The following is an 18,749-nucleotide window of genomic DNA, read 5'->3' as shown; positions in this document are numbered from 1 at the left end:
GACCTTAACCTCATCACGACCAGTAACTTACATATTTCCTAGTATGTCACTGGCAGCGTTTCAGTTTAAACAGACTAGCCGCCGTGACTTTTTTGTAGAGGCGGCAGCCGGCTTTACCATAGAAAAGATTCCGGCAACTCAGCTGTCAACAGGCCGGTAAACTGATCGCCACCCCTGCCGTGTTTCCCGGGCTCCGCTGCCACTCCTGCGGTCCGGGGACTGGCATTTTGTGTCGACAGAAAGCTGGGGAGGAGAGCAGCGAACGTCCGCTCGCTGGACTCCTCCCCACTTTTGCCGAATTTCCTGTTCGCGAACCGAATTGTTTCACGAACAGCAGCGTTTGTGAACCGAGGTACCACTGTAGTTCAATTATGGAAGCCCTTCTGTTGCACTTCATTCATTGGTCGTCAAAAACCTAATGCTTTGAAGGAAACTTTACATGATAGAAGGTTGCCACTGCGGTATCCTTCTGCCTAGTTTTCTGGTTTTGGCATGTTCTTAGTCATTGATGTAGAAGAAGCAAGCAGCAAGTGAAGCCAGAACTCATTATCTGCACTCAGTAACTTAGAAAGGCTTTGAAGATGGGGATCAGCATCACAGCCAGGGAATTAGCATTTCCACAAGTAGAGGCTTGTAGTTTCCTTCAGTAAATCCAGATTTGCATATAGGAAGTCCCATATCACAAAACCCCTTACCCTTTCCTTGTATGGCTTTCGCTCACACCCGACCGTTGCCAAACCACGCAACACCAGATTCTGTTTTTTAAAAAGGTTGATGACTTCTAACCTAATATAATCAGATAGAAGGACATTTATGATGAAGCCTACCTCTGGTTCACCTTCACTATGTCGGCTATACTGTTCTCTGCCAAGAGAAGTACTGCAGCCCCCACATGACTCCACCTGCTCCCAGGACCATCCAATGCATTCAATGCTCTTTTTTTAGCACAATAAAAAACCTAAACACAACAATATTGGGTTTTCAGTGGTGTAGTTGCCACAAGTGCGTAGGATTGCAGTGTTAAAAAATAGAGCAGGCTGCGTTTTTCCACACTGCAATGCATGCAAATGCATGTAAAGGCATCTCTTAGGAGTTGATGGTACCTCCTACAAAAATGCATGTGCAATTTGCACGCTTTTTCCCCCCTAATGCTATTTTGTCGTGAATGGGCCCTTATGCCAACTGCTGGACAACCAGAGTGTGGATGAAAGTCAAACATAATGCTGTGTATCAAGGTACATGTGTTATCACTGAGTGATTCTAGGGCAGTGGAGGTCAACTCTCTCTACATAAATGGCCTTAAGTGTGTCTCCTGACATCATCAAAGGGCCGCATATAATATTCAGTGAATGTAATACTACTGAAAGCTGTCAGAGTGCAGACATGCAAAGTGAGGTGGTCAGAAACAAAAAAAGATGCTGTAAAATATGGTCAGATAGGACCATAAGGTTTCCATAGGAGAAGGTAAGAGGCTAACAGTGACACTAAACTCAGGATTTAAATCTTAAAAATACATTCAAGTACCTTAATTATTAATAGCAATGTATTCTATTTGTGTATCACTCGGCTGTAGATCCTCAAATCATCTCTGAATTGGTGCGGACACTGTCCTTCCTTCTGGAGGGTGACTACTTTTGTTCCCCATGGTCCCTGTGTGTTGTATAGTAGTCACCGCTCCAAGCTCACTCCTGTGATGGACTACAGTCTCTATACAAATCAGAAAACTAAACATGAGATTGTAGTCCATCATGGGAGTGAGCTTGGCGCGGTGACTACTTTACAACACACACAGGGGCCATGGGGAACAAAAGTAGCCCCCCTCCAGAAGGAAGGACAGTGTCAGCACCAATACAGTGATGATTGGAGGATCTACAGCCGAGTGATACACAAATAAGATACATTGTTGTTAATAGTTAGGGTGCTTAAATTGTATTAAAATGTATCTTCTGAGTTTTTAGTGTTACTTAAAGAGATACTGTAAGAGATACAAAAAGACTGCAGGCACGCAATACAGAAGATGGTCAGACTAAAAAGATGCTGCGAGGGGTAGTAAGAGACTGCAATCATGCAACAGGAAATGGCCGGAGACTTTTGGCAGGCTGCAGGAGATGGTCAGAGACTGCAGACATGCATTAGAAGTTTGGGGACACATTACATGAGACTGCTAGATATTATTACAGCCTCTTTACAAATCAATGCTTTAACATTTGTGCACTCTACAGCCCCGAACAAATTACTCATGCCACATTTACTATTTCCCTCGGGGCCACCCTGTGGGTGGCACAATAGGTTCCAAAGGGCCGCAGGTTGTTCACCAGGGTCCTAGGATGAACTTTCACTTTAGAGCAATATGTTGGCGCAAAAATTCAATTTTGCCTGTGTTGGCAAAAATCCTAGCACCGGCCCTGATCCTGCACTAGGCACTGTATGCATGCATGCATTGAGATTGAGGGTTATAGTGCTACCATGTCCATGCATCCTGCACTAGTGACTGTGTATGCATGCATTCAGATTGAATCAATAAGGCAATATAAGGTTAAAGTGCAGAGCGCAGCATTCCATAGCAGCCTATCCGATTTCACTATTACAAAACCAGATAGACCAAAACATGGCGATTTATAACATGCAAAATGATGCCACAGTTGCTGTGGGTTACTGTAACAGGTTAAATCACGTGATGGACCTGTGTCTTTATTCAACCTCAAATACTATGTAACTATGTAAATAAACCTGTCAGTATAAAGACTTGAAATATTTCCGCGTGCAGCCTAAAGCTGTATTGTGCATTGCTTTGTCTTCCCCTGCGCAATGTTCATATCGGTAATGTAGAGACATCGGATCATATGGTCAGAAAAAAGGAAACATTGACCGATGCGTGGCTCCCCCGAAATCATGCTTGCCGACGGGTGTTTATGAGCTGGCCTAATCTGTTTTTACTGTGCACTTGTTTGTAAGGCCCCCCCCCTCCCTGCCCCCACGCTGTGTAATGCTTTTGTATAGCTGATAATGCCGCTCGGATTGTCATTTGATAAAGGATGTTCCAGCGGCATGTGAGAGATTTCATGACCATATATGGCAATTGCCACAGGCAGACCCGTTCTGTTCGGACCGTTTGATTGTCTCCAGGGTTACCTACTGATTTCCCTCTCTGGGAATTTTTTTTTTATCCCTGGTGAACGACGTTTTACGGATGTCCGCTGTGGAAACAGATCATCGGCGCAGTTTGCACATTTGCAGCGTCTCGTAGTCGATTTCTGCTCACCTACAAGGAGCTGCGTTCATTTCCACGGGTAGAAGGTATAGGCGTCAGTTCACTAAGCTTCATTTATTCTCATCAATTGTATTCCATAAGCCATTTCTCATCAGACAGCTGGGGACTCATTATTCCTTTGCATGGACTAGTGAACATGGCACCCGGTCTATATTTTCTTTCATTGAGTGCATGCACGCTGAGTAATATTGAAGCGTTAGGGCCCTTTCACACCTGCAATTAGGACTTTATCCAAAAAGCTGTGGGTTCCTGCGGCCAGAATGACAGGTGTGTGCGAATAGCGGCTGACATTCAGCCTATACATGGCAATGACAGGCTGATGGTACCTGCGGTTGTTTGATGGTAATTCCAGCGACTAGCTGCAGCTAGGGACAGATAATAGTCCATGAATGTAGTCTGCATCCAGGGACCATCATCTGCCCCTACATGCAGGTTATCACCAGATATCGGATTACATTTGAATAGCTGCAGCCACCACCAGCCTGTCATTGCTTTGGTTCAGGTTGACAGTGGCTGCAGCTATTCATGGCGGTTCGGATGTAATTGAACAGTCACTTGCTGTTAGGGATACACGATCGTCCTTGGACGTGGACATCTGGAATGATCATCTGTCCTTTACTGCGGGTTATCAGTGGATGTCTGATTACAACAGAAGAGCTGCGGCCACAACCAGCCTGTCATTGCTTTGATTCAGGTTGATAGTGGCTGCAGCTATGCATGGCAGTTCGGATGTGATTGAACATTCACCGACTACTTGCAATTAGGGATACACAATCGTCCTTGGACATCTGAGGTGATCGTCTGTCCTTTACCACAGGTTATCAGTGGATGTCTGATTACAGCGGAATAGCTGCAGCCACCACCAGCCTGTAATTGCTTTGCTTCAGGTTGAGGTGGCTGCAGCTTTTCATGGCGGTTCAGATGCAATCAAGCATCCACGGATTATCTGCAGTTAAGGACAGATGATCATCCCAGATGTCTGCTTCCAAGGACGATCATCTGTTCTTAGCAGCAGGTAATCGGAAAATGTCCAGTTACATCTGAACAGCTGCAAATGGCTGCGTCCGCTGTTAGCCTGTCATGGCTTTGTTTCAAGGCTCCTAATCAAAGCAACAGCAGCCTAAAGGTGCCCATACGCTGCACGATTCTCGTACGAGAATCGCGGGAAATCCCACGATCGTGCAGTGTATGGAAGGCGTGCAACCGTTTCTACTGTACGGTCGCACGTCTTCCGTCGAACAAGCAGGCTTGAAAACCCGCCAAAATCATACGATTCTCGGCGGGTTAGTGGCCTGCTTGTTCGACAACTGCCGCACACTGCCCGTTTGCAGTCATCGGGAGCCTGTCCCTCATTGCAGTCATCGCAAGCCCGCCCCTCAGGGGGGCTGGCTTGCGATGATCGCAAGTACGATCTGCCTGTCCAAGATGGGCAGATCGTACGAGCTTTTAATTAGCTTACAACCATCGCAAGACAAGTCTTGCGATGGTTGTAAGGTGTATGGGCACCTTAACAGCGGCCGCAGCTATTCACGGCTGTTTGGATGTAATCAGACATCCACTGATTTTTCTGTAGTTAAGGACAGGTGATCATCCCAGACATCCGTGTCCAAGGCGATCACCTGCCCCTAATTGTAGGTCATCAGTGGATATCCGATTGCATCCCAACAGCTGCGGCCACCGTCAGCCTGTCGTTGCTTTTATCAGGAGCCTTGAATCACAGCCATGACAGGCTGATGGTAGACGCAACTCTTCGCGGCTGCTCAAATGTAATTGGACATTCACCAATCGCCTGTGGTTAGGGACAGATGATCGTCCTTGGATGCAGACATTTGGAATGATCATGTGTCATTAATCACAAATAATCAGTGGTTGTCTGATTACATCCGAACTGCCATTAATAGCTGCAGCCACGGTCAGCCTGTATCCAAGCAATGACAGGCTGGGGGTGGCTGCAGCTATTCTGATGTATCCTGACATCCACTGATAACCCGCAGCTAATCACAGATTATCCCAAATGTCCACGTCTGAGGATGATCATCACAAAAGGAATAGAGGGTAAATCTTCCAGATACTTGTTTCGGTGGCAACTAAGGCTGGCCATACACCAATCAATTTTTTTTTGTTCAACCCGCAGGCTGAACGAAGAAAATTGACCCGATTCCCCCATCAACACAAACAGCGTGTTGATGGAGGAATCCCGCTGTTTGCATTGCCCCCCTCCTTAATATTTAAGTTATAAGTAACATTGTATAAAATATAAACAATTCCTTTTTTTGTTTTATCTTGACAGGTGGACAGAACTCATGTTAAAAGAGTAGCTTGTTGGAGACGTTCTTCCAGAAAGTGGGTGGAAAAGGTAAAATTCTGGACTTCAAATAATCTGTTTGTAGCTTGTTTGAGTGAACCTGAATGTGACATTTCTGATTCTTTTTACTGTATTTGGTTATGACAGCAAAAAGCTTGTTTATCCACTGCAGCATTTGTGCTCCTCCTGGGAACCTGAGCTGTCAGATGTTTGGGGCCTGAGCAATGAACAAATAATGATTGTGGTTGTATTGCCTGTAGCAGAGGTGCTGAAATGTTTTGTGTTGGGGCATTCATCTAATTCACCTGTATTGAATGTTACAACGCACCTTTTAAACTTTAGAGTGTGCTGCTTTCTTTCGCAATATTTACTTCTAATAATGGGGAAATGGAGCTTGTGACAGGGTGACCAGGGCCGGATTTACTCTCTCTGCTGTCCCAAGGCCAGGTTCTTCAATGTGCCCCCCTACCCGCCAAACCCACTCCCCCCCCATGGAGAATGGTAGACCTGCAGGCAAGGGGCAGATTCCCCGCTGTACATTTACTTGCCCATAACAGGGCTAAATGTAGAAAACAACTACTCACCCGATGCCCAGAACTGCATGTCCCGGGCATCGGGAGATAGGAATTCCACACCCCTGCTGCCCCTCTACTCCCTGCTGCCCCAAGGCCCGGCCTAGGTTGGACTTGTGGTAAATCCTGCCCAGAGGGTGATAGTGCAGGGGCACAAAGGGGGACAGCTGTCACTCTCAAAACAAAAACAGGAAGTTCCCGAACAAGGACCTTTGTGGCAGGATCACCCAGTATTCTTTTAATGAAACCTGCAGATAAAAAAAAAAAATGAAAACAACTTTACATCTACTTTAAAAAATCTGGGCCGTGTAGTCACTGTTTCTATTTTGTGTATGGAATTTTGGTGATAAAGTTTTACTTATTTTAGGTTCTTTTGGGCTGCCTTTGTGTGTGAACTTTGTACCTCTGCCCAGCCCATACAACACAGAAACGATTGCTCCAAAAACCCAGTGGGGTTGTATACGGCCACATGCACATGGGCGTAACACGGTACAATGCGAAGCAATTTTTGTTTACAGATCGGAATGCGGGTGTATTGTTTTCAATGGGGACTTGTACACAGATGCGCAAAGAGGCACCACGTTCAGATCTGCAACCTAAAAGTGAAAAATCTGCATCTGAGTACATAAAGTTTATACATCTAAACCCTACCTGGCGTTTATTGGGCCGTATCCAGCCGACCTGCACTCATTTATGGTTGGCTGACAATGGCTGGTGCATCCACTGCACCCTATAGCCCAGCACAGGTCAGTGATCAGTCCGTGTCTGTTCTGCGTTCGTCTTCAGTCGTTGGTTGCTAGGACTGCTTGCATCCTAGCAACCAATGACCTCGGAGGCGGTCCTCCTCTTCAGTCATTGGTTGTTAGGACCACTAGGCGGTCTTGGCAACCTATAACGTCAGGGGTCCTCTGCAGTCATTTTGTTGCTAGGACCACTGTGCGGTCTTGGCAATCAGTAACGTCAGGGGTCCTCCTCCTCTGTAGTCATTGGTTGCTAGGGCCACTGGGCGGGCCTAACAACCAGTGACATGTCTTCCCACCCCCAGTTCGTCCTTTATCCTCCTCTTGCAGCTTCAGCCCCACCTGTGGCCTGAAAAAAAACAAAAACAGTATGTGCCGCATACTTAGTGGGGTGTCCTACTATTTGGGACAGTATGGGGGCCTCTTCACACCTATGTGTGGCAGTGTGCAACTCGCCTACTGTGCGTTAGTGCGGCAGGTGTGTAGCAGCCACACCCTACGGCCGCACGGGATCGCAAGGCACATTATGCCTGCGGTCGGGTGCGATCAAAATGCTGCAAGCACTATTTTGATCGGGCATAATGTGCCTTGCGATCCCGTGTGGCCGATCGCATTGCAGCCGGAGGGTGTGGCTACGGTGTCATTCACTTCAATGGCCTGTCTCGCCCCCTCCAGCCTGGCAAAAAAGTGAGCCGGCCACAATGCGAGACAGTGCATTCTGGCCTAGAATCGGGCCGCAACGCACTCAATCTGGTGTGAACGGGCCCTTAGTGTTTGTAACTCTCCACCATATTATTTATTATGAAGCCAAAACAAGGAGTCTTGCTCATCTTGCTGCATTCTCCATCATTGGAAATTAAGGGGGAAATCCAGTGGATAGCCTTACAGTTGTTTAAACAGGATGAGACTAGCTTAAAGCTGAAGTTTAATCTGCTTCTATTTTTGCTTTCCCTGGTTCCTTCCTCATCATCATAATGAGATTTTTAATTAAAACCTTTCCTTTCATTACACACCTTGTTTTAGACTAAACAATGCAGGCAGGTCATGGCTGGTGGGAGGAGCCAGAAGGGTACTGTACATAGCTTCCTGAAAACTGCCTCAGTACTCCTCAAGAGCTCGGGCCCTGATGAAAGCAGTGGGCGGGTTCTTAGGAGAAGTTATGCCAGCCATGCACATTCTTGATGAACCAGCTGGCTTTCCCTCACTGGGTGGCCCTGTCTGCTACCTCCCGCTTGACATCCTTCAATTGAAATTTTAGAAGGAGCCGGGTGGGAAATTGTCATCCGAATAGTGCCTGCATCCAATCAGATGTAGACACTGTTCGGGTATTTTGATAGCCACCAGACTGACTGGCAAAATACAGTGGCCGCAGTGGGAGATTCCTTCATCCACCCACCATGGAGGAATCTGTTAGATTTGCCTGAAAGCAGAAACAAATGAACTATTGTATGCCCAGCTTTATGCAAAAATCAAAATGCTTTTTGAAGGGTAGGCGATAAGGGGGGGTGTCCATAGACACATTGACCAGCCTAGGTAACACCCACATGTGACGCTGAGCCCCCATGATTGAAAGAACTGAAATCCAGTAAATAAAAGGGAGTGGCGGGGACAGTTAAGGTCCCCACACACCTTACGATAATCGTACGATGATCGTGGGAAATCCCGCGATAGTACGATTATCGTAAGGTGTGTGGAAGCCGTGCGACCTCTACTACTGTAAGGTCGCACGACTTTAAACTTACGAACATGTTTCAAAACCCGCCGAGCATCGTACGAGTGTGTAGCATGTTCGTAGGATAAAAGCCGGAAGGGCCAGTGTGCGCAAGCGCACACTGCCCGTTCGGTTGGGCGAACATGCACTTCACCCCCCCCAAACCAATTTAATGCCAAGGTCTCTTCCTCTGACTGTTTATAACAGATGTGTTTTGTGCGGGGCCTTGACAGGTTTATGTTCTCCGCACGGCACCATAACAAAAGCTTTAAAGTTTATCTAAACCTCTGAACAGAATTTGAGTATGTTGCGGCGTGTCCGTGCTTGATGTGGTGGCTGTGGAGTCTTCTTTTGTTGGACTTCTGTCCCTCTATTTTGGCCAGAAATGCACTTCCTGTCCTGGGGTGACAACACTTTTCTTGTGCTGTACCTGTGGATGAACAACATTGTCATTCTAGAAGTGCTAGGACTACAGAACACCCACTCCTCTCCCAATCTCCATAATATGGGAGGGTGTTTTGTAGTCCGCTGAGGGAACAGCAGAAGGATGAAGGCCGATAATGCTACTTGGTACAAAACATGGGAAAATGGGCACGTATTTTATTTTGGACTGGCATACATGCACACATGTTGTAATCCACTTTTTAGGCCTGGAAATTACTTAAACCCCACGAAAGTTATCCATTTCCTGAAAGCACAGACTGTCAAATAAAATGGCGGCAGTTGCAAGCCCCTATGTGATTAGTATATTAGTGGTGACAGGTTCTCTTTAAGTAAAAGATGGACACCGGCACTCCAAAGCAAATCCCAGTACGTCTATTTATTCACGTACTTGTTGCAAATGCAAAACACAAGATACAAAGTTTCGGGGTCTCACAGGATCCCCTTTATCAGGCAAATAAGTGTATTCAGGTTCTCTTTAATGTGACATTAGGGGTCTGTTAGACCCCTTGTGTCACCTTTCCACTTTAAAGAAGCTATTCAAGCACTGATCATACTCCAATAGCTTCTCCCTTGGCTTCTCTAGCCGGTGAATGACCAAGGAGGAACCAGAAGTGATGCAATGGGCATCGCCTCCAGCGTCATTCAGCAGGGAGGAGATCGGTGAACAGATGTTGACCAGTCTCTCTCCCCGCCTCTCAGGTCAGCAGGAGGGGCAGTTGAGCTCAGGAAGCAAGGTGGAAGGATGTCGGTTGGAGGGGACCTTGTTCGCCGGCCCCTGGAAGCGATCTGGCGGCAGCTGAGCCGCCAGAATCGCTTCTAGTGTAAAGCCAACAGACATCTTTACACGGGTAAACCGAGACCCAGCGAGGTATGTAAGGGATATGGTGCTGGCAGGGGACGGGTTAATTGTTCAGTCTGATCAAACAGAAGCAGCCAATGCGTAACAGGGGGCAACAACACTCCCCCTTCATCAGGGCTTAGAATGAGGTAAGGATGAGGGTTTGATTTGCTATTATTGGAAGATACTATAACTAATGGATCGATCTGCTATTGGATGCAGCAAATAAACATGTCAACAGTATGAACACCTCCAAATGATCCCTTTTTGGAAAGTAGACACCCCAAGGTGATCTAATATTTAGCCATCATTTTTTGGAAATGAAAAAACATACTGGGATTGGAGGGGATAAAACATGGAACGGAGCCATTCATGCTTTGGCTGCCTGTACCTTATCTCTGCAGTGCCGTTTATGAACGGCATTCCAGAGATACAAGTCCACCACTCCACCGGTCTCAATTATGCAGCGGGCGTGGCCACAAACCAACCAGGGTGCCTATGCTGACCCATGCACACCCCCAAAAGCGCCTACAATAGGCTTCTAAGCATCAGAACTGGACCACGGAGCAATGGAAGAAGGTGGCCTGGTCCGATGGATCACATTTTCTTGTACATCATGTGGATGGCCGGTGTGTGTGTCTGTGTGTGTGTCACTGGGGAAAGAGATGGCACCAGGAAGCACTATGGAAAGAAGACAAGCTGGTGGAGGGAGTGAGATCCTTTGGGCAACGTTCTGCTTGGAATCCTTGGGCCCTGCCATTCATGTGGATGTTACTTTGACATGTACCATGTGACCTAAACATTGTTGCTGACCAAGTACACCCCTTCATGGAAAGGATATTCCCTGGATGACTATGACCACTTTTAGCAGGATAATGCTCCTTGCCACAGTGCAAATATGGTTCAAAAACGAGTTTGACATGTTGACTTGGCCTCCAAATTCTCCAGATTTCGGTCCAATAAAGCTTCTGTGGGATGTGCTGGAAAAACATGGATGCCCACATCGTAACTTACAGGAGTTAAAGGAGAACTATGGGGTCAGGGCTTTTCCCCATAGTTCTTTTAAGGGTCACGGGAGAACACAAACTAGCGTTCTCCCGTGACCCAAAGCTCAGTATACCGCGAGCTACAACTCGCGGTATACTAAGACGCCGCAGCCGGGATGGATCCTGAAATTAGGAGAAAAGGAGTTGGTGTTCCTACCTGGAGATCCGACTAATTATACGCCCTAATTCAGGTTTGCATATTTGCTTATATAGACCGATCCGTGACCAGATGTGGGTTTTATTTCAGATCTTTTCGGGGTTCTTTTTTTCAAAAGTGAAAGGTTTGAGGTTGGAGATCCGTCTACAGGATGATGTCTTTTCGTCTGTTCACCATCTATCTGTCGACGCGTTTCGCCCCTCCCATACTACGGGGCTTCGTCAGGACATAGTTATGGGCTGGGAAATTTACTCTTAAGTACTCAAGTGTGTACATCCCTTTTCCTTTCCGGTTCATTGATTTTGGTTCCGGATTGTAATTAACCCTCCCTAGGTTTAGATTATGATCAGCTACACCAGACATTACTTAGATACAATTTTAAAACATTCTTATTTGTTTATCTACACAGCCGAATAAACACTTCATTTTCTACCTCAACGTGGTGAGGTTGGTGTTCTCAGGATAACTCACCACTGTGTGTTCAGTTCCTTTGCTGGGGAAGATGTGGATCTGCATTACAGTGAATTAAACTTGCTCTCCCTCATAGGAATACATTCAAGTTGCACTCATTGTTAAGACCCACCGGTAACATTGTATTCATTCTGTAGATCCACATCTTTTCCCGCTGTTGTAAAATCCTATCAAAATCCCCTCTTTGTGGGGAAATTTTTAGCGCATAAATGGCTTTTACCTTCTAATGTGCTATGGCCTTTAATCCCCATTCGTGGGGGATTGACGTGTAGCGTGATTCTACATCGATCATAACGAGCAGGGAGCCCTCTTGTATCACCAGGTCATCTATTCTATTTAGCACATCTTTTGTGTCTCGGATGTAGGAGGGCAACTGCAAAACCATATCTTTTAGAAGGGAATCCAAATATCTACCCATGCTTTCAAGTGGCCCTCCCACAGCCGAGACTATGGGTCTTCCAGGCGTGTTGTTAGGATTTTTATGAATTTTCGGTAAGATATAAAAAGTCGGGGTATTATAATTGTCTGTTTTAAGAAAACGAAATTCATTATTTGTAGTAAACCTGATTCCAAAGCTAATTTTACCTTATTATTGAAAATATTAACTATCATTTTGAAAGGGGATTCCTTCAATTTAATATAAGTATTCTCATCATTTAATAGTCTCCTCACTTCCTTTACGTATAGCTCTTCCGGGAGGAGTACCACATTCCCTCCTTTATCACTGCTTTTTATGACTATCCCTGGGGTTTCTCTCAGTTCTTTCAGAGCTTCCCTCTCTGATTTTTCAACATTATCTGTATCTCTCGTTGTCCAGTCAATTTGTTTAAGTTCTTTTTGTATTCTCTAAATAAGGCCAAATATCTATTATTCATGAAATTGGGCATTGTTTTTGATCCTTTCTTTAAGGGAGTAATCCTTTTGGTCAGTATTTCTGAGGGGTCCTGGAAGGTGGTGTTTTCCTCTAGAAGATCTTCTAGATCTTTTAGTGCTTGTATGTCAAGTTCTGATAAGTCAGGTTCTTTTATCTGTGAGTAGTATTTATTAGTTGTGGGTATTTTTCTAAGCTGGTGTATATATTTTAAATAAACCTTCCTTAGAAATAGATTCACATCTTTGTATATAGTAAACTCATCCATGCCATCCACCGGAGAGAAAGACAAGCCTTTTCTTAATAGGCTCATATGATGTTCATTTAGTGAGAAATCAGTGAGATTAATCACATTTTTGATTTGTTCATCCTCCGGTGGATGGCATGGGGTTAGTTCCGACGGCTCCTTGTTCGCACATTGGTCCTGATCTGAGATTGAGTATTTTGATTGGCTATGTTTTCTCTTCTTTGGTCTTCTATTTTTCCTGGGTCCCTTCGTTTGTAAATGGGGGGCCCCCTCTTCCAATAAAAACTCACAGACTTTGGGGGTTCCCCTTCGCTTTGTCATGAAGGGGTTAAAGGGGTCCCCTCTTTCCCAGTCGTCTACGTCTCTCTGAAATTTTGACTGTTTAATCTGCCTCAGATTTTTTTGGGCTTTTTCTACTTCTTTGCGTAGTGAATCATTATATTTTTAAAAAATCTCTGAGTCTTTCAGTGGTTCTAATCCCTCCGAACTTTCTTTTATTTGCAATTCCAGATCTTGCATTTGTAGTCTTTCTTCCTCGACAATTAATTTAATGAGTGTTAGCCCATGTTCAGTGCATTGTGTTCTCCATTTAGTCATAAATCGTTCATTTTGTAGGTGTTCTGCCGGTATGATTTTTCCCCTTAGGCCTCTTGGGATTATTTTTGTTTGTACATAGGATTCAAGTGACATGACATCCCACTTTCTATTTAAATGTTTAATAATTAATTTTTTATGTTCTTTGAACTTATCCTTTGTGGTGCCCTCTATTTCTATCATTTGTGAATTTCCCAAATTAAACGCTTCCTTTATTTCCTCGTCTATTTCGTCTCCTAATGTATAGGCCATGTTATTCAGTTCTAGTGTCTTTGATTTATACGGCTGTGTAGATAAGGATAAAACCTTATAAAAAACAAAAATGTGAGCAGATTTGAAGGTGCTGTTCAATGGATAATAGAAAAAATAATAATTATTGGAAAAGGGGCTATAGTCGATCTCACACGGGGAACGGAGAAAATACGAGCCAAAGGCTTCTAGAGACCGTTACTGTCTGGATCCGCCCAGCTGCGTGAGTGACAGCTGGCTCTGCCTATCTAGGCTATGCTCCTCCAGAAGGCATACAGCAAGTCTCTGTTCTCCCTCCTCTGCATTTAGAGTGATGATTGCTATGACTCAGATATTTTCTCATTGTTTTGGCGAGGACTGTTAGAATCCATTAACCGCCACAGTAATTGGTAAAGGACAGCTCCCAAGGCTGCTTCTAATTTAAATTACGTTACGTCTGAACATCAGGAGCCCTTGGAACACTCCCTTGTGAAAAGGCCAGCGCTGTGCGTGTGACTTGTAAATCGGTTTACTTGTTACCTAATGAACTTGGAAATGTTTTAAAGGGAGGGAAGGAAGGACCAGATGCCAACGATGTTCCAATGCTTCCTCTGGCATTTCATATGTAGTCTTAGACCGTGTCTAATTCTGCTGTGAAAACCGGGGGATGTAAAGGGCAGCAGTAGATGGATTGCTCGTTGTGAAGTTTCTGGGATATCGGGTTGGCGATTTATGCCAGGGGCTAGATGAAAAAGAAGTTCACTGTTGTATCCAAATTGTTTTTCCTTCCCTTCCTGTGTCATTAAAACCTTAGATTATCAGCAAACTCAATAAAGGTTATTGATAGTATAGGAACATTTAGAACAGTGAATTGTGCTTAAGGCAGACCTTGGCATTTTATGGCCCACGGGCCTTTGCAGATCACCTACCTGCACTAGTTTATGGCTGGCTGACAGTGGATGCACCGGCATCCATGGAAAGCCATAGCCCAGCACAGGTTGGCCATCATTTAATGTCCCAACCGCGAGCTGGACCACATTCCTCTTCAGTCATTGGTTGCTAGGACCACTGGTGTCCTAGCAACCAATGACATCAGGGTTCATCCTCCTCCAGCAGTATTTGTTTGCTAGGACTGCTGGAAATGTGTATAAAGTGCCTTTTTTGCACATTTTCTTAACTAGTTTTCCATTGGCTAAAAATAGTAATTTAAAAAAAAAGTTTATACAAACGATAGGCATATCACTAGGGGCCCAGGCTCCCCATCACCTGCAGATGCTCCCTGGAGTCTGAGCCTTGCCTATTCTGGGGGTGGATAAGTTAAAATAGAATTCAGGAGCCAGTCTTTCCAATACAGGAGCCAGCTCCATTGACAACCAGAGAACATCTCAAAAGTTGGGCACTAGCTGTAATTTTTGAGGAGCATTGGCGACCTGGCTACAGGGATTTGTCCAGCCCTTGCCTAGTCCATGAAAAAGACCATCGGAGCAGTGCTTTAATGAGATTTATTATGATAGAAAACACAGATGTATCAGGAAAATGCAATACAACAAGGCATGGCAGGTCAGTAATGGGGGGTAAAGATCTTTTGCTGAAAGACCAATACTGGTGACTAGCCATTTGCCATGCCTTTATTTTGGCTGCAACTTGTAGAATTTAGTGTTCTTTTGACGCAACCTTCCATCCCACCATCTGGAACCAGTGCAGGATTTAAGCTAGTCAGGCAAAGGAGTAAGCTTAACCGTCCATGCAGTAACGTGGGGCCACCAGAAGAAGTTCCAACTACCTCATTGCCTTGGGGTCCACGGAAATTGAATTTGGGTCAAGTGGCATCAGTTTGAAGCAGACCACCACAGTCTGATATACTTTCATCGAGTACTGAGTACCTAAACATTGACCTGTATTTCATTGGATGCAGTCACTGATCAGCCTGGCTCAGTCACTTTCTAATTTGGCTTTTGTGGAGCTGGTTGGTGCTTGCAAGGCTACCCACGGCTCAAAATTCGGCTGATTCACTAGGAAGCATGTTCCATTATTTACAAAGAAAGACATTGGTAACAGAAGCAAAAAGCATAGAAAGGCATTTAAAAGAATAAAAAAAGAAAAGAAATAGGGCTGCAACCAACTAATCGATTAATTGAGAATAGTCGTCAACTATTCTCATTTTCGATTAGCTGGTTGGTTCCCCTAGCTCTCTCCTCCACGCTGGGAGGAGGCACAGCAGGCAGTGGGTGGGTACAATAGTCAGCCTCCTGTTGGCTATTTTCAATTTGAAATGGCCAATAGCAGGCTGACTATTGCACACGCACACTACCTGCTGTATTAACATTCAGCTGCCGTCTGTGGAATCTTGCCACTGGCAGCTGTCATCCCCTGGCTGGAGCTATGCAAGCGCCATGTGCTTACTATAAAATTATTTAACATTTTTTTTAAATAAAAGGTGGAAAAAAGTCATTTTTCTGCTGTGGTAGGTGCGTTGCAGTTCCATTCATTTCAATGGCACCCAAAACGCGCCTCCCACCCACAGTGTGATCGCCCGCACTGGAACGCACGGTGCTACAATGCTGTGTTCCACTGCAGTGCGATTGCAAACAATTGTGCAGGCAGTTTTATTTTGAAGTAAACTTTCTGTTTGCAACAGCCCATTTGTGTACTTTTATTAAAATTTTGGTCATTCTGAGCCTGATGAAGGGGACCCCTTGAGGACCCGAAAGCGCTTGCATTGGATGGCAATGTGCCATTAAAATGGATCATTGATTTACTATTATGGTGTGCTGGTGACACTATTTTCTTCTGTGGTATACACGGTGCCTTCCGTGGTCACTACAAGCACCCACCCGTTTGGGTTCTTTCCGGTAAGGAGTGCAGCAAGACATCTGGTTCCTCCACCCACAGTGTGATCGCCCGTACTGGAAAGCACGGTGCCACAATGCTGTGCGTTCCACTGCAGTGCGATTGCAAACAATTGTGCAGGCAGTTTTATTTTGAAGTAAACTTTCTGTTTGTAGCACCCCATTTGTGTACTTTTATTTAAATTTATTTGTTACATTTTTTTATCCAATTAATCGAAAAAAGTCGGCCAACTAATCGATTATGATATTTATTAGTTGTAGGCCTAAAAAGAAAACAAGTGACCGTCCAAAGTCACGATAACTAGGGTATAAAACCAGCTAATCGGGGACGTTTAATAGACTTCAAACGTTGTGAGACGGATGTGTTTTATGATGCCGTTATGAGGTCTTGCTCTTTGTGTAGCCGGACTTTGTTTTTCTGTTCTCTCTCATCGTTCGGTAAGGACGTTTGTTTCCACTGGGTGGAGAAATAAGCCGGCAGCCACTGCTGCAGTATGTTACCCAGATGTTCAGAGAGGTGATGAGAAGAGCCGGAGTCTCTATTCCTTTTTGGTTCACCAAATGTTCCCTCAGAATAAATATCCCTGACGGTGCTGCAACAAGACCTAGTGTTGTCTCTGAATACACGGACAAATGGGCATAGATGTCATAGACCCCTCCCCGATACAATGTTAAAGGGTATCTGTTGTCAAAAAGTACAATTAAATCTGTATTTCTATATTGAATTACCAGAAGTTCTATCCCATTCCTAATAACCAGATCCATGTAGACATTTGTAAACTTATTGGAGATGCTCATAGGATGGACTTCCTGCTCGGACACAATTTCACTCAGCGCTGTGAATATGCACTTCCTTGTGTCACCACTCAGCCTGTTTTGTACTACAACTCAATGTAACATTGTCACTGCTTGCTGGAAGCAATGCATGATGGGATAGGCAGTCTTGAGAAATGGAGATTGCATCACATCTAGCCGCAGGGAAAGAGATGCAAAGCACACTGGGAATCCAGGAAGTTGATGGAAGTGATGGGCAGACGGAAGGCAGCACTCACTATATAAAAGGGAATTTTTCCAGTAAGCTTTGATTGTATTATCAGAAACATCTCTACTATGTATTCCTATTATAATGCTGAAAATGTGTGAGACTTCATTCTAGCTTTAAATGTAACTTCTTGGCATTCCCAGGAGGCTGTAAAACGGTGCCAGACTGAAGGGAAGGTTGGACCTTTAACAAAGCAAGCTCCGGCAACTAGTTGCTGCTTACCCTTCAGCCAATTGGAACCCCCATATTCCTCTACCAAAATGGCCCCCCACAGAATCACAGTGTAGGGCCCATTCTCACCCAGCTAGGCTTTTGTGATGGTTTTTATGCAAAGGCGTTAGTACCCTATGTCACTCATTAATGTGTGTTAGGTTCAGGCAGTTCATTCATTTGAATGAGCTACCGGTGCACCACAAAAGAGCAAACATTGGCACTTTTTTTGTTTGTGACTCAACACATCACAAATCAACACAAGTGTGTTCACCTAGTGCTTTGGGGTGTCATTAAAAGTGAATGGCACCACAACTCCCTAATGGCACAATGTGCAACACTCACAGCACTGCATTGCATAAGTGTGACTAGGGTCTAAGGTTCCTTCTCTTCAAATGTGCTTGAAACCCTATTGTTAAGGAATGTTTTCTTAAATGTGTTGCCATATGCTTTCCGACATATTGGTGTCGCAGAGTGAGAAATTGGGATGGGGACATTTCACAATTTTTTTGGGAAAATTATCACCAAAAAGTCACACGTTGTTACAAACGATTATGCTGCAGTGGCCAAAGTTTATAAGGAGTCCTGCGCGACCTACTGCTTGGCACACAAATATGCTTATTCTATGCACCCAAAACATCTGCAATCTGTTCCATTATATGTCACACAAATTGTAACTAGGGATGCACCCATACCGAATAAATGCTCTCATACCTTCCTTGATGCCGGAAATCCGGCAGTGCCAGAGGTAATCAGAAAGCCGGGCGGCGACTAATGACCCAGCTTCCAGTGTCCCAGCTAATCGGCATCGAGCCGACCGCACAGCCAGCTCCATGCTGACTTGCTGGAAAGCCGGCTTCCTGGCCAAGCAGCATCAAGCCGGCAGCACAGCTGCCTCCATGTTGATTGGCCTGGGAAGCTAGTTTTCCAGGCAGTCAGCATGGAACCGGCTTCCCGGACAATCAGGAAGCCGGGAGGCAAGTCATACTTGCCACCCGGCTTCCTAATTGCCCTCATGCCGGCTCCATGCTAATTGGCTGGGAAGCATATTTCCTAGCCAATCGGCATCAAGCCAGCCAAACATGGAGCCGGCTTCCAGGGAAATCAGGAAGGCGAGCGTGTCATTACCCACTGCCCGGCTTCCTGATTGCCC

At 45.1% G+C, this 18,749-nt stretch overlaps 1 protein-coding gene across 2 annotated transcripts in view; it reads left to right on the top strand.

Moving 5' to 3' along the window:
• The window catches only part of LOC108801802 (protein FAM49A), a 72,379-nt gene that overhangs the window by 34,825 nt on the left and 18,805 nt on the right, over positions 1-18,749 (top strand). For both annotated transcript variants that reach the window (XM_018573711.1, XM_018573713.1), the window contains exon 2: positions 5,562-5,627. The gene's annotated coding sequence lies outside the window, so the exon portion shown is untranslated. The remainder of the gene's footprint in view (positions 1-5,561; positions 5,628-18,749) is intronic.

Source organism: Nanorana parkeri, unplaced genomic scaffold (genome assembly GCF_000935625.1).
Source record: "Nanorana parkeri isolate BGI_ZX_2015 unplaced genomic scaffold, ASM93562v1 scaffold2501, whole genome shotgun sequence".
NCBI lineage: Eukaryota > Metazoa > Chordata > Amphibia > Anura > Dicroglossidae > Nanorana > Nanorana parkeri.
This window is presented reverse-complemented; position numbering and strand designations above follow the sequence as displayed.